At 42.9% G+C, this 16,889-nt stretch overlaps 1 protein-coding gene across 10 annotated transcripts in view; it reads right to left on the reverse strand.

Moving 5' to 3' along the window:
- Window positions 1–16,889, reverse strand: part of AKAP13 (A-kinase anchoring protein 13) — a 323,926-nt gene that overhangs the window by 153,485 nt on the left and 153,552 nt on the right. Inside the window, exon 1 of one of the 10 annotated variants that reach the window (XM_045813174.2) lies at window positions 1,804–1,904. The exons of the other annotated variants lie outside the window; for them this stretch is intronic. The gene's annotated coding sequence lies outside the window, so the exon portion shown is untranslated. Of the gene's footprint in view, window positions 1–1,803; window positions 1,905–16,889 lie in introns of those variants that run through there. 10 annotated transcript variants of the gene reach the window in all.

Below are 16,889 nucleotides of genomic sequence, written 5' to 3' on the forward strand. Positions count from 1 at the left end.
ACTAATGAGGAAATGTAAGGAGGATGGGCTTAGCCTGGTTTTCAATAGAAGCAAGGCTTATATTAGGCATTTCTCTTAAATTGGGTTGTACCATATGCTATAACTACAGTCGACTGTACTGGGAGGGGAAGAAGAAATCACTATAACCCATGCAAGGGCACTCCAACTTTCATTAACGACTCTCGAAGTCAACTATGTAGACAAAGACTATGATGCCAATCATATTATACTTGTCAATACAACTATGAAGAAGCACTTGGTTCTAAGAACTTCAAGTTAAATTTTTTTTTTAATTTAAAAAAATAAATGACCGTGCTCAACTCATATCATCATAAACATACCTCATCTACAAATAAAGCCGACAAAGGCACAGGTATGTAAAGAAGCATTTCTGGGACAGGCCTCAACACATGAAACCTCTTTATGAACCAGTAGATTGGTAAAGTATCCCAGAGATTCTGGAAGAAGGAGGAAGGTGATGTTTGAGATCATTACGTTTTAAAATGGAAGAAGTAAATAGAATCAAACATGAAGAAGAAAGACACTCCCCCCACTGACAAAGAGGAGAAGGAAACCCTCTCTGCCGTGTTTTATTTACTAAATCATACTGGTCTGTCAGCAACAACTCACCAGATGGTAACTGGAATTTGAAACTAACTCTACGCTGTATTCTGAAGCCTAGAACTGAGTAATCGCATGCTGGCCAAAGTAATAATGAAGGCTGCTCCGAAAGAAAACGACTGCACTGTCGTTTCTCCAGAGTGACACCCCAGCAGTTGCTGAAAATGAAGTAGCATACGCTGTGCTCAGTCTTTTACATACTTGCCAAGCTGCTCTACTCAGACTGAAGTGACCTCAAGTGGAAAAGCGCAGCTGACTCTTGAGCAACGTGGGTTTGAACTGCATGGGTCCATTTATACACGGATTTCTTTTTCCCCCTCATAAATACAGTACAGTTCCGTAAATGTATTTTCTTTTCCTATGACTTTCTTAACTAACATCTTTTCTCTGGCTCACTGGATTGTAAGAATACAATATGCAATACATATAACACACAAAATTTGTGTTAATTGGCTGTTATATGTTATTGGTAAGGCTTTCAATCAACAGCAGGCTATTAAGTTTTTGGGGAGTCAAAAGTTTTATTTGGATATTTGCCAGCATAGGGGGTTGGCGCTCCTAACCCTCGCATTGTTCACAAGTCAATTCTACTTGTAAGACAGTCACTTAAAAGTTCAACTGAATGACTCAACTAAGAAGCCAATCAGCTACACCAAATGAGGGGGGTGCAATAGCTCTGTAAATTCAGCTTTGAAGCTTGGGTTGACACTGTCACGAACTCTGGGTAATGAACTGACAGACATAACTAGCATACCTGATTGCTCGGATTACCACATATAACCATACCCTAATAAAACAAAGGCCTTTGAAAACACAACTTAATTTATATACCACCACTCCACTGTGAACCAAATATAATAAGAGGACTGCGTGCTAAAGCAGGGGCAATTAAAAAGTGACACAATCCATTCCCAGCAAAATGGAGTTTTCTACCAACCTCGCCATTACTACTTCTCAAACTATTTTCTTCCTACTACCTAAACCTTGAGAAATTCCCGTCTGTAACCACAAACTATTTACCTTCTACGCCTCCCATGCTCTCCTTCCAGAGGAATGTGCTTTTGTTGCCACAATTACCCCCAAGTGCTAACCCTTCAATCTCCCAATTCCTTGTCCCTGTGAATCTGTGTTGCTTCCTAGTCTGTCTAGATACCAAAGACCAGTCAGTGCAATTATTCTTACTGATTTCATGAATATCTGGGGCAACCGACACTCTTCCAAATCCATTTTGCCTGCAGGTCTAGGTAAACCCCACCATTCAGCAAGTATTTATGGGCCAGGCAGTATTTCAGGTGCTGGTGATACAAACCAAAATTTTTAGTCTGTTGGGAGTTTATATACTTAGCAAGGGAGACAAGAACATTCAGATTAAATAAAACATCTGGCATTTCTGAAGACAGCAAGTGCTACGGCGAAAAATAAAGCAGAGATGAGATGAGGGTTGAGGGTTGCAATTTTATTTTTAATTTAACTTTATATTATTTAAATTCAATTAACATACTGTATTATTAGTTTCAGTAGAGTTCAGTGATTCATCAGTTGTACTTAACACCCAGTGCTCATTACATCACCTGCCTTCTTAATGTCCATCACCCAACCCAGTTATCCTATCTCCCCAAGCCCCCCTCCCCCTCCAGCAACCCTCAGTTTGTTTCCCATACTTAAGAGTCTCTTACAGTTTGTCTCCCTCTCTTTCACTTTATTTTTCCCTCCCTTCCCCTATGATCCTCTATTTTGTTTCTTAAATTCCAGATATAAGTGAGATCATATAACTGTCTTTCTCTGACTGATTTCGCTTAGCATAATACCCACTAGTTCCATCCAAGTCGTTGCAAACGGTTAAGATTTCAATTTTTGATGGCTGAGTAGTATTCCATTATATATATATATATATATATACACACACACACATCTTCTTCATCCATTCATCTGTCAATGGACATCTGGGCTCTTTCTATAGATTGGCTATTGTGGACATTGCTGCTACAAACACTGGGGTGGGGTGCAGGTGCCCCTTTGAATCACCATGTTTGTATCTTATGGGTAAATACCTAGTAGTGCAATTGCTGGGTCGTAGGGTATCTCTATTTTCAACTTTTTGAGGAATCTCCATACTGTTTTCCAGAGTGGCTGTACCAGCTTCCATTCCCATCAACAGTGTAAGAGGGTTCCCCTTTCTCCTCATCCTTGCCAACATCTGTTGTTTCCTGACTTGTTAATTTTAGTCATTCTGACTGGTGTGAGGTGGTATCTCACTGTGGGTTTGATTTATATTTCCCTAATGCCAAGCGATGTTGAGCATTTTTTTCATGTGTCTGTCGGCCATTTGTATGTCTTCTTTGGAGAAATGTCTATTCATGTTTTCTCATTTCTTGACTGGGTTGTTTTTCGGGGTTTGAGTTTGATAAACTCTTTATAGATTTTGGATACTAGCCTTTTATCTGATAAGACATTTGCAAATATCTGCTCCCATTCTGTAGGTTGCTTTTGGGTTTGGTGTTTTTTGTTTGTTTGTTTTGGTTTTGCCAACTGTTTACTTTGCTGTGCAAAAGCTTTTTATCTTGATGAAGTCCCAACAGTTCATTTTTGCTTTTGTTTCCCTGAGGGTTGCAATTTTAAAGGTGGAAGGACTCACGGAGGTAGCTTTTTTTTTTTTTTTTTTTTTTTAGATTTATTTATTTATTTGAGGTAGAGAGAGAGAGAAAGAGAGAAAGAATGAGCAGGAAGGGCAAAGGGAGAGGGAGAAAGAATCCCAAGCAGACTCTGAGCTAAGCACAGAACCCAATATGGGGCTCAATCTCATGATCATGACCTGAGCTAAAATCAAGAGTCGGATGCTTAACTGACTGAGCCACCCAGGCACCCCGAGGTGGCATTTTAAGCCAATAAGTTTTGTGTTCTGTGTGTAGCACTGTATAAGACTTGTCCTATGTCCACTAATAAAATTTGGCAAAGCTCTGGGCATAAGAATGTTTACTGAAACTTTTAGGTAAAATGGTATTAAAAACTAGACACCACAAGGTCAGTAATTAGAGGGCTGTTTGGTGAAAATGAAGACAAAATCTCTGGACTATTACACAGCCATTAAAAATAATGGAAGTAACAGTCCAGTAACACTGAAATGTACAACATTCAGGGAAATAAGCAAAATATAAAGGGTAAAAATTAGGTAAGTCTAGATGGTAAAATGCATAAATAAAAACAGCATTACAGTGGTCGGGCTGTAGGTTCTCTTCCCCAAGACTTTAATTAATGTTTTTAACAAACTTTTACGGTGCCCTATTGAACTAGGACTCACTGCTGTTGCGGAATGCTTTCTTTCACTCGTGTGTCAGTCAAACTTTCTATAATTTCCTCAAAGGCCCAATCTTAACTCTGTCTACTTCATTCTCACGTGACCTTTTTGCTCTTCTTAGTTGAGAAGATTGAGGCCACCTAACATGAGATAAAACAATCTTCATCCACTAATAAATGCCTCTGCCCACGCCCTCTAACGTCAAGGATGCCTCTTCTCAACAGTGTGCTCGCTCTGGTCCACCCGCCTTCCTGCCGTCCCAGACTGGGTAATCCTCCCTTGGATGCCTGCAGTTTTCCACACACTTCTGGACTAGCTCTGCACCCCCTCCCCCCAATGCAGTTAAAACACTAGCAGGAGACAGAGCAGTGGGGGCAGCAGAGGGGATTACTACTGCCCTGTGTGCCGGGGGAAGTAGCAGCAACAATCTGCACTCCACCCTGTAGACCAGATCTCACCGAGGAATCTGGCTCCTGGGGAGGCATCTGACAACACGGAGACATTTCCTGGTGGTCACTGCCGGGGGGCGGGGGGTGTCGTACAATGCACAGGACAGCTCCCCACCACAAGGAATTGTTGGGCCCCAACTGTCAGTAGTGCTGAGGCTGAGAAACGCTGCTGTCAAGCCACTGACCCCCCCGTCTGTCCTCCCCTCATTTCCGTCTCCTTATGGTCATCCAAAAACTTCAAGGCTCTGCAATTTGGCTCCTCCTCACTCCGCTGCTACTAAAACCTTTTTGTCACAGGTGTCCACGGACAAGAAAACCCCAAATCCAGTGGCCTTTCTCTGTCCCCATCACCCTTGAGTTTTGTAGAATTTTAAAATAGTGACCTGATTCTTCTGCTGCAATTGATTCTCACTGGACACTCATAAAGAACCCTCCTACTTGCCTACAGTTTTCTCGGCTCTCTCTCCTTCTTCCCACATCTTAGATGTGGAGACACAACTGTCTACACTCTCCTACTCTCATTCATCCTTTCCCACGGCCCTGGTTTGTCTCCCAAATCTCCTTCCAGCTGCAAAGTCTGAGCTCCGCCCCACATTTACAACTACTTCAACGTCTTCACCGAGATGTGCAGTGGGCATTCTCAAATTTCAAAACTCAATTTCATGTTCCCCCCATTCCCCAAAGCAGCAGCAACTCCGAACTTATTTCCATGAATGAAACCATTGTCATCCCCAGTAACACCATCTCCTTCCTTCAGAACATTCTGCGCCTTACTTCAATTTCTATAGGCACTGCCCTAGCTCAGGCCTTCACGGAATTATCTGGACTCCTGCGGACACTCTTGTTACAGGCCAGCTGCCCTAGAACCTCCACTGCTCCCCAAATCTACCCAAAGAAATCATCTGAAAGCAAGACTGATGCCATTTTCCCGCCCAAAAGTTCTGCTGTGCTTCTTGTCCTTTTCACATCAGGAGTGAATCATGCGCTGTGCGCGCCCCTATCGCCTAGGCCTTCCCTTTCAATCTTAAGCATTCTATGAAGCATCCCAGCATGCCAGCTGTCCTGTATGGAGATATAAAACAGAAGGCCACAGAACTTCACGACCAAGGCCATGCAGCTAATAAGAACACCAGAAACACAACCCCCTCTTTCCACTCTACGAGGACACCTTCACAAGCGCGTTGTAGCAGCAACGCCACTGGCCGGCCGCCAACGCTTCCACATTAAGGCACCTACATTCTTCATGTCAACTTATCTCTTCATGCCCTACTCTTTAAGTCATCTTCTACGCCCAACGTGGGGCTCAAACACACAACACTGAGATCAAGAGTCCCGTGCTCCACGGACTGAGCCAGCCAGGTGCCCCCTTTATGCCCTATTCTTGTACTCTCTTCTTCTTATACCTTCTGCAGCCACACTATAAATGTCCGTTCCCCAAGCACACTTCATCAGCCACCGATGCTGGCCTATCCAAAACCCACCCATCTTTCAGTCTGGTTTCCAGGCTTCTTCCATTCTTCTTTCCAGTGATACAGTCTTTCCTCCCCTCTGACTACACAAGACCTTATTCTATTACTGTCCTGTGGTGTTAAAACAAACCAAACCCGCTTTGGGCTATTTAATGGTTACTTATGTACCTGTCTTATCCCTCTCACCAGAATACAAGGCTCCTTAGAAGGATGGTGCTTACTGGAGCTGTGATTTACTGAAGGTTTAAGACTGAAAATCAGCACAGGGTGCAAAAATAAGTGTACAGAGAATCTTCTTTATCATTACTTTCTTTGGCTCAGTAACAAATGAAAATGCGGCCTATCATTGTGGGCCTATGTTCTAGAAAAAACTACACTCTTCCAAAGAACAGAATCACAGAGCAGACAGACATGCACACAGAAGGGGAATAAGGGAACTGGGGCTGACTAGGCATTACAAACCGACTTCCCAACACCGAGAGGGAATGTTTAGCTCACTACCTGCCCCCTCCCTAAAACCACACGCACGCAGCCTGTCCTGTTCTCCTCAGAGCAGTTCTAACTGTGGTGCCACGTTCAGTGTTTACATTATTCTGCATCCAGAAGTGCTGCTCGTAGCTGCTCCATGTAATGTCCTACAAGTACTCTCCCTTTCTTGCCCAATTTAGTATTTTCACTTGAATTAAGTTACTTTCTTTTTTCTAACTACTCCTAACTAGAACCTTGTTTGTATGGTCTTGCTTCACAAGATGATATTCCCAAGATCATTCAACGAAACATTTACTGAACACCTATTAAGGGGTAGGCACTGTGCTCAATGCCAGGGCTACAAGGATCAACAGGATAGCTTTCCTCAAGAATAAATGTAAACACACAGCTAAGGTCAAACACGCATTACTGTGAGCTAGCCACAGCTTGGCGTATGGAAGCAAAAAGCAGGAAAGAGTCAAGAGTTTTATACTTACAAGTGTGGCATTTGATGCACTAAATACACCACGTTTCTTCAAAATCACCATGCTATTATTCGTAAAAGTACCATTACTTTATGTACCACTAAGAAGAAGCTTTAGTGAATTATGACCACAACATCGTAGCAGTGTTGATCAAAACGTATCCAATTTCACAGCCAGAAAAACGACATCTTAAAAGAGATTAACACAGGTTAGAAACAGAGCCACCTGCCTCTCTGTGTCCCGGCAGCAGCAGTACCAACAGTGCAAGTGAACGGTTCCAATGAGCCCACACGCATCTGCTTCCATGCCATGCTCCGATTAATGCTAACATTCGCCCGCGTTCTGAAGCGTGCAACAAACAGACAGCACGTACATGTGAAGAAAGCAGCCCAAGGCACCTCAGGGGACCGTGGCTTGGTATACTTCCACAGAAACATCTAACATGCTATTTTCAAACTTTTAGGTAGCTGAACATCTTTGAATAAAATCATTTGTAAAAAAAGAACTGCTTGGTGGTGGGGCCAGCACAGCCAGGGAAGGCAGAGCCCTGCTTTCTCCCCATTCACCTTCCCTCCCAGGTGGGCTGGGAGGCTCCCACCTGGAACCTGGGGCGGAGCTAATGCTCTGTAATTCCCAAAGTACAGACTTTATGTACAACTACCACGGTTCCCACTTCACAGCCATTCTCCTTGTTTAGTCTCCTCTGAACTTGGAGAATAACTACTCAGCCTTCTCTTGATGAGAAGCCCTTTCTGGGTCCACAGTTGGTAATTAAGTTGTCCCTCAGTTTTGTGTTTCTACCACAGAGGGGAATATGCCTGAGATTCTAAAATTTGCCTTAGAAATATTACACAAAGATTTTATTGCAACCAAATCAAGTCTGGCGCGACAGAAAAGCACACCCACAAGCTGACTTGAAATTCTGCTTGTTTCTACTAGTGAATTAATAGGCACCATAGCCTCAGCTGAGGGTTTCTGTTGTTTTAAATGGTGAATGGGAGATCTACAGAGGAGGACATGTAAATGCTACGGGCCGCGATCTCTCCCCATTTCATTTCTTTTCTTTCTTTTTTTTTTTTAAGATTTTATTTATTTGACAGAGAGAGAGACAGCCAGCGAGAGAGGGAACACAAGCAGGGGGGAGTGGGAGAGGAAGAAGCAGGCTCCCAGTAGAGGAGCCTGACGTGGGGCTCGATCCTGTAACACAAGAATCACGCCCTGAGCCGAAGGCAGCTGCTTAACTGCTGTGCCACCCAGGCGCCCCTCTCCCCATTTCATTTCTTGTCCCAAGGAGGACACCACCCCTCTGAAAAAAAAGAGTACTTTTACTAATTGTGACATTTCTGCGCTATGGGGACTGCTTCGTTCCTACTCCATCGGACAGTACCAAGGTCTCCAAGAATTTCTTAGACTGTCACATTCAGCCAGACCCAGGAACAGACTACAAAACAGAAAAGCCCAGCTGACACCGTGATTACCTTGAAACTTGCAATCACCCCGTGGTAACACAATTTATTGTTTTCAGCCATTGTCAGCAAGTTCCACCTCATCCCGAGTTTGCAGCACAACCCCCAGGGCAGTCTCCCGCGGAGCTCTGAAAGCCCTGTTGCACTGCACCGTGATGCGGTCTTCACTTCACTCCTCGGTAAGTAACCTCCTCCTTCCGACTGGCTGGGCCAACCCGCCCCTCCTCCCAGCCCCTCCGCTGCTTAATCCCCAGACACGTTGCAGGTACTCAAACAGACGCTGGGATTTCACTCCAGTTGGGAGAGTACCAGTATTCCTCTGTTTTCCTCAAGATGTTTAACATCAACTCCAGATCACAAAGAACTCACTCACTGTAAAGGGAGAAATAGCCTCTAAAGAAGTAACTCCAGTAAAGCCTGTGTAGCAGCAGGAACGGCTTAGAAGGCGAAGCTGGCAAGGAACCAACAACACGCTGTGACAACTAGACCCAGTGCACGGTCAAGGTCAGGGGAAGACCACGGCTAAAAAGATACTCTTGGGTAGTTGGGCAAAAAGGGAATATAAACCACATATGAGATAATATTATATTAATGTCGTATGACTGATAACTGCACCGTGATAAGAATATGCTGAAATACTCTGGAATAAGGGGACATGTCTGCAACTTATCCTCACAAGAGTTCAGTAACATTACATGTATATAAATGCACCGATAAACACAACAAATGTTAGCAACTGGAGCATTTCCATGAAGAGTATACAGGAGTTCACTGTTCCATTCTTGCACCTTTTCTGGGAGTTCAAGATTTTCCAAAATAAGTTAAATATAAAACATTAACTTAATAAAAGGCAGAGGTAACGATTCTTTCACTCTGTGATCACTATTTAGTTAAGGGAGGTAACAAACTAGTATGATTTGGGAATCTACGAAGAAACAGGCAGGTGCTTTTTAGGTACACTATTTGATCCTCGTAAGAATCCTTCAAAGAAGTGCTATGCTTAGTTCAGGGGAGAGAAAACAGAGACTCAGACACGGTAACTCACTTGCCCAAGATCTGCCACATCCATCAGCAGCTTGATAAGCCTGGCTTCCCAAGACAAAGTTCACCACTGACAAGAAGTGAGAGCGCGGGCTAGGTGCTTCGCTTCTTTGCACATGCGTTCTGATCTGTAAGAAGACGGTCAGAGACCCTCTGCAAAGTTGCTGTGGCGATTACAGGGAGCAGCAAACAAATTATCCAATGCTGCTGGGCACAGAGTGGGCGGTCAGGAAGCATCAGTACTCTCCCTCCTGAGCACTCAGCTAGGAGGCCCTGGAGTGATGGATCTGCAGCCAGGCTGGACCGACCTCCAAGCCTGGGCCCGCCCATGATCTCCCGTAGCATTGCTTTAGGTGGCAGTTGGCTGCCCTCTACGGGACCCCCCCCCCCCACCGGCTGCCACAGCAGGAAGCACCTGGGGTCACCTGAAGTCTGCACGGAGCAAAGAGGCCTTCAGCGGAAGAGTTTCCACACAAATTCAAAGAACGTCCACTCCCGGCCCAATGTTTCCGGCACACTGGCATTCTCTGGTGAAGTGTTCCAAAGTCCCCCACCTGCCCACTTACTCCCCTTACTCCAAGGCAGCCACAGATCAATCACGGCCATTCTCAGGTGCCTGACAAGACCCAGACAACAGGCAGGGCAAACCGCACAGTCCAGAGTCTCACTGCCTCGCTCCTTTCAAAATAAGCACATTCCTCTCAAACGAAAGACAGCGCCAACTGTGACATTTATTCCTTCAACCTATTTTTAAAAAATGGCACAAACCGTTCACCTCATTTTTCACAAAAGGGACACTAACTGGCACCTACCCTTCCCTAAGGGGGAAAAAATATTCTACTTGCCGTAACAAATCAACATAAATTTATCTCATTGCATTGAATATAGATTTCCCTGGAGGCTAAATCGCTGGGTGATATCATAACAAAGGCTGTTGAGCTGTGAGTGGAATCCCCTTTATATCATGGTCTGGTCTAAGCTTAGTTAGCTTCCAGGAGCCAAAGTTTCTTCACCTGTTTACAACAAAGTGGCAATAATATCAGCTTTCTTACAGAGTTGTTTTAGGGATTAGAGATACACTTCTATTACACTGGTTTCTATTTCCTTTCACAAGCAAGGGGTACACACCCTAGTCACTTCCTCTTACAGCTGCATTTGTTAATGGTTTAAACAACGTACCGAATGTTGAGCTATGGGTTTTATATATATCACCTCATTTATTCTTTCAACTATGCTTGAAGGAAGATATTACCCCAATTTGCAGATGAGGAAACTGAAGGTGTGAGAAGTTTAATGACCTGCCTTGCAGCTAGTACGTCACGGAGCCAGAACTAGGGCCGACGCTCTAAACCACCACACAAAACCACCTCTGTTATTTTGCACCAGAAAATGCAGATTGGTGAAGCCCATGAAGTATTTTTAACATACACTCTTTGGGGGGTTAAGTCTGGGGGGGTGCAGGCTCTAGATTACTGCGCGTTACAGATACGACGTTATAGCTTGTGGCCCATGGCTTCCATGGTTCTTTTTCTCTTTTCACGTGGAGAGGCTACTTGGGCTTTCTAACTCAATCGCTCCATGACTTCTGGAATACTTTGCTCCTCTGACAGCAGAAGTTCTGCATTTTCTAGTCTCACCTTACTGCACTGTTTTCAAGATCTTAAAAAAAAATTTAATATCTTACCATGATATTAATTATATTTGCATAAATATCTAACATATCAACATTCGTAGGATAAGTAAAAATAAAAGTTAAGTCAAATTTATACTAGACTGACATCTAAATATTTACTGATGACATCAACCTACTTAGTTGTTGATTTCGCTCACTCAATCAGATTTAAGCCACCAACCTGATTCAAATAACTGTCAGGAATTAATTTTCAGAAGTAATGTTAAGTCTCATTTTCCCACCAAGGCAACGTTCTTAAATCTTAACTGCATTTTAAAATTACCCGGCGAACTTTTTAAAAATCCTGATGTCCAGATCACACCTCACACCAATTAAATAAAAATCTCTAGAGGTGGCCCTTAGGCATCAGTAGTTCTTAAAGCTCTCCAGGAGATTCTAATGTGTAATTAAAATCCTCAGAGGATTCTAATGTACAGCCAAAGCTGTAAAACACCACATTAAAGTAACCTACAGGTGCCAGTTCATTTTAAAAAGAAAAGCACAGTCAAGGCTGGCAAGACTGCAATAAATACTGAAGTACTGTATCCTTTGACCTAATTACACAAGTCCTCAGAATTCAGCTTACAGAAATAATTTAACAGAAGCAAAAATCAATAGGTAAAAATGAGTCTCACTGCAGCCTTCATTACTTAATTTCTGATTTTTTAAATGTTAAGACTAACATTTAACACTGGGTAAATGGTTTAAATACTCGAGATAAACAAAATACTTTAGAGCGCCTCAAAAACAATTGTAAGACCACAGAAATAGATAAGAATAGGATAAAGTAAAAATATCAGAACACAAAATAGACAATCAGCTGCACTGCTGAAAAAAAAAACAATGCTGGGGTGCCTGGGTGGCTCAGTCAGTTAAGCATCTGCCTTCGTCTCAGGTCATGATCCTAGGGTCCTGGGATCAAGCCCCATATTGGGCTCTTTGCTTAATGGGGAGCCTGCTTCTCCTTTGCCCCTCCCCGTGCTCGCTCGCTCACTCTCTCTCTTTCTCTTTTTGTCTCTCCCTGACAAATAAATAATATCTTTAAAAAAACAATGCAATGTGGGAGTTAATACCTGAAAATGAAATAAATCTGTCTTACTGATGGCAGTATTATGAATAATATTATGTCTAACTTAAAAAAAATGCTAATTCTCCCTTCTTGTTGTCCTTCTTGCTTCTGGCCTACGTCGGAGGACGGACACAGCATAGGGCAGGTGTCACCACGAGCTCTACTGCAGGCAACACAGAGAAATAAACCTGAGTCTGGACTCGGACACACTTATATTTAATTCATCCCCAGACCAACACCAGACTAACACCGTCCCCAGACCAACATCAAATGGATCCTCATCTAAGAAATAACCCAACTGTCCAATCCCCACTCACTCAGTAATGCACTTTCTCTTTTTTCCACCCTCTCCCTCCCCAGATGACTGAGGCCACCTCAGTGATGACACAGAGATTCCTATTTAAGTAAGACTGGGATTTCTCTTTCTATAAAGCTAGGTTGATCTCTCGCAGAACATGATTCTCTGTCTATTCCATGACAGTTACTGACTTCATAACTACTTACTGTCCTCTACATACAAAGTGCACTTAATGAGAGGAAAAATACAGGCACGTGAGAATTATCTTGAAAGGGAGACCATTATCACTGTGACTAACATCAAACTCCAGGCTGGGGAAAGAGACAGAAATGCTTACAAAATAATCTGAAACTTGGAAAGAATAATAGAACTGGATAAAGTAATTTGAAACTGATGACAGAAAACAGATCAGGAAGAAAAGTCCAATATTCAAACACCAGAACAGAGATAACACATCTTTAACATGTTAAGTTTCTTTAGCTTTCTCATGAAGCAAACACACAGAACAAAAATCAAACAGCAACCCTAGATGTTCACCAATTTAAATAATCTAATCACGACAGAGGGCAAAGAATGTACATCCATTTCTTCCAGTCTTATTTCTGAAAAGCATGTGAAACTCCATCTAAAAAATTAAGACTTAAATAAGAATCTGTAACTTCAGGTAGTGGTGACCATTAAAATCAGGTGTTAATTTAACAAGCTTCCAATGGAGAAGCTGCCACAATTCTACAGACAAGTGATTTGTTCTACTTATAAAAACCAGTAACTTTAATCACAACGAAGTCATCACTCTGTAAACTAGCTTTTCCCAGTTCAGGAAAAAGAAAAAAGCATTCTTGCTCATTAGTCTGGGCAGGACTCTTCAGACATGAAGTTCACTTGACTTTATATAAGGTTACTCTCATTAAAATTTAAGAAAAGAACCGATACTTACTAAGTCCAACAAGCTTCTAATGAGCTTGTGTATTTTTATATAACCCACTGCCCTGAGGCAGCATTTTTCATAAGTCATTGTTGAAATGGATTCATCTTATTTAGAAGCACTTAGACAAATAACATATGTCAAAATAAAGAGACAACGTCTCTTTCACAGACTAGACGGGACTTTTTTCAGGTCTCTCTTCTCTAACGTGCTCCTTGCGCAGCAACACAGAACATGGATCCGCTCTCCCTGCGCACAGCACTGCACCATCACTAGTTAGGTGAGTTCGAGGACAGCTGCTCAAGCTACTGATCAAGGACCAGATTTAAAAAAAAAAAAAATTCCAATTCATTACAGAAGCAAAAATTCTAAAAATGAATTACTAGAAAACTAAAATACACAAGATACAAAACTGAAGCCCAAAGTTCTTGTTAGATTGAATGGACTTAAAATGACTCTGTCAACTTACCATACAAGTTTCTAAACACATTCTCTCCACTTCGCACTGATCTCATCACAGATCAGTGACAAAGAACGGGCAGCTCAGCACTGAGCCGGGCCTGCCTCCTTCTGAGCAGCAGTGGGTTACAACAGCGATTCCTGCAGACTGCCAGGAACCACGTTTTACATTCCTGACATCTACAGACCCTGGCGAGACAGGCAAGCAGGAAAAAGAAAAGTCACGGCACAGACGGGGACATGGAACGTGGAACCAGCTACAGATGCGCTGGATCACGTGTCCTCTTCTCCCGCGGTACACCTCACAAAGGCCCGGGCAAAGCCAAACACTAAACTCAGTACCGGTCAAGAGTTTTTTAAAAGTTCAATCCAACTGGTGTTTATTATTGTTTTTATAAAATCAAAAGCATCCAAATATCCACTTAAACAGCCATGTCACAAAGCGCTTTTGTAATTAATTCACAGACACGATTTCCTGGAACCAAATGTGAAATACTAGGAACGAATGACAGTACATCATAAAAGTAATGCACTGTAAAGCAGAATTGTTTTTCGGAGCACTTTCACCATAAATGTCATTTTTACTCTTCCAAGTGACAAGGGCCAATAATCTGCACAGAGATGAAGAACAACAGCATAAACGAACCAAGGTTTCACACAGCTGAGGGCTGAATGAGGGCTAAAAGAGCAGGGTTTTTTTTAAAGATTTTATTTATTTGAGAGCGCGAGCGTGCGCATGAGCACAGAGGGGAGAGGGAGTAGCAGACTCCCCGCCGAGCAGAGAGCTCAATGTGAGGCTCGATCCCATGACCCCGAGATCACAACCTGAGCCAAAGGCAGATGCCTAACCGACTGAGCCACCCAGGCACCCCTAAAAGATAAATTTTTAAAATCTATTCCAAGCAATCTATTCCCAAATAATTTAGTATTAAACTTACGTGGATTAACGAGCTGAAAGAAAAGCTAAGAACAAAATGTTTCTTTTAGATTAAAAAAGGTGTTAAGAGGTATTCTACCTCTAACACTCTAATCTTAACAAAATCATTCGCATATTAGCACATATTTTCTAAAATTAAACACAAATCCCACCTGAAAACTGGTCTTCTCTACATTGTACTTAAGTTCATATTTCAAGATATCTCAAAATACCACATTTCCAGAAAATGAATGACCTAGGTTATACATTTATTCATTCAAACCTTCAACAAATATTCATGTAGTATCTACTGTGTTCCTGGATGCTACGAATAGACGGCTGAATAAATAAGACAGCCAAAGTTCCTACGATCACAGAGCTTCTATTAGACAGGGGTATGGTTACAGTTAGAGATACGTCTTTAAAAAAAATAATAAAACTAGGTGCTTATGGCAGAAACTTCCTGTGGGTGGAGAGAGTGCATTCTTCACACAGGTGGTCAGGAAAATCTCTGGGGAGAAGGGGCCAGTGATGTGAATCCTATGAAAGAGCCAGCATATGGAGTTACTGGGACAGGACAGAACAGGCAAATGGTTCAGCAAAACGCAAGGATCCTGTGGAGAGAAAGCAACGAGAAGGAGACGAACATCAGGAAATGGAAGTGTCAGAGTTGGACGGGGTTCAGGTCTCATGGGGCTCTGCAGACCATGGTACCAACTAGGATTTTACTCTGAGTTGGGTGAGAAAATTGTGAGGAAGAGGAGAGCAAAGATGAAAATACAGAAGAATAAAACAGTATTATTAGTGTGGTATGAAATGAATATAACTTACTTTAAATCCTCCGAATGACTTTGAGGCAAGGATCAGTTTATTTCCATTTTTCATGTGAGGAAATGACAGGCTTAAGGAATAATTTGTTCAAGTACACGGCCAGTAAGTGAAAGGCCAGAATTTTACCCAGACCTAATTCCGAAACTTCTGTACCTCCTTCCACTGTGAAACTGACCCCCTAACACTGTCCAACGATGACCACATTCAAATTATACACACTGTAAGTCTGATACAATATTTATCAGAAGCTAATCAGGTATATTAGATTTTCTGTTACAAATTTTTTAGGATCCATAGCAAAAAACCCATACATTAAGAAGCCACTCCTCAGAGATGGGGTTATAGCGTCCAAACAGAGTATCCATGGCTGGCCCCAAAACTCAAGGTTATGTACGTGGAACAACAAAATTCAACAAGCACAGAGTGCACTTCAACGAATTTCAGCATTCCCACTGCTATGCACCCATCAACAACCAGTCAGCCTCCGCCTCCTCACCTTACCTAGCGTGATGCAACTCAAGCAAAAGGTCGGGGCTGAGGCTAACATACATGTAAAACCCTGTCAAATCAAGTGCAGAAAAAGAGCATTTTCCCGGTGCTAACACCACGAGTCATTCACGGGGGGAAGTTCAAAGATGCGTCTTCTGGAGACCAGCAAAGGCCAGGTCCAACACCAGAGACCCAGCACTGAAGACCACCGACGCCTCAGTCTGGAAGCGGATACTCACTGCCGGCTGCTCAAGCACCTCGAGTATCGCAGGCCCATCCTGTCCGGGCCCCGGCCCCATGCTGCAGCTCTAAGAGTAGAGAAAGGCGGGCCTCCCAAAGGCGTGTTCTGCTGAGTCTCTTCTGACAGGAACTGCAGCATCTAGTTCCTTGTTTGAGGGTTACTGCAATGTCTTCCATGAAGCCACCGCACAGGAACAGTGCTGAGCTTACCGAGTCCTACAAAATCAACTACGGCACTAAAACGCAGTGGGAGAGGCGAAATGCCAGCCACGGGGAGGGGGAGAGGGGGATCGCCAGTGCACCGCGAAATGGATAGGAGGCTCCTATCTTGGGTGCTTGTGAGGAACTCACTGCTAGACTAGTTCACATCCATGCACACAATATTTGGTTCTTCTCTCCTTCCTTCTCCTTTTTTTTTTTTTTTTTTTTTGGCCTAGTACTGTCACTCTGCCCTCAACTAGTACGGAAAGAATGGAGAGGAAAGAGGACACATAATTTGAGCAACTACTGTGTATCAGCAGTTTGCTATAAATTCTATGCTGTTAAATAACTAAAAACAAAACCTTTCTAAGGTAATGGTCAGAACATGCTAGAAAGTTAGACAGACTTGCTTCGATTCTTTACTCTGACAGTGCCCCACCTGTATGATCTTGGGTCAGTTACTGAAAGTTCTCTGGGGCTCCATTTCCTCATTTG

This window comes from Ursus americanus, chromosome 28 (genome assembly GCF_024610735.1).
Source record: "Ursus americanus isolate L20-20 chromosome 28, mUrsAme1.1.p, whole genome shotgun sequence".
NCBI lineage: Eukaryota > Metazoa > Chordata > Mammalia > Carnivora > Ursidae > Ursus > Ursus americanus.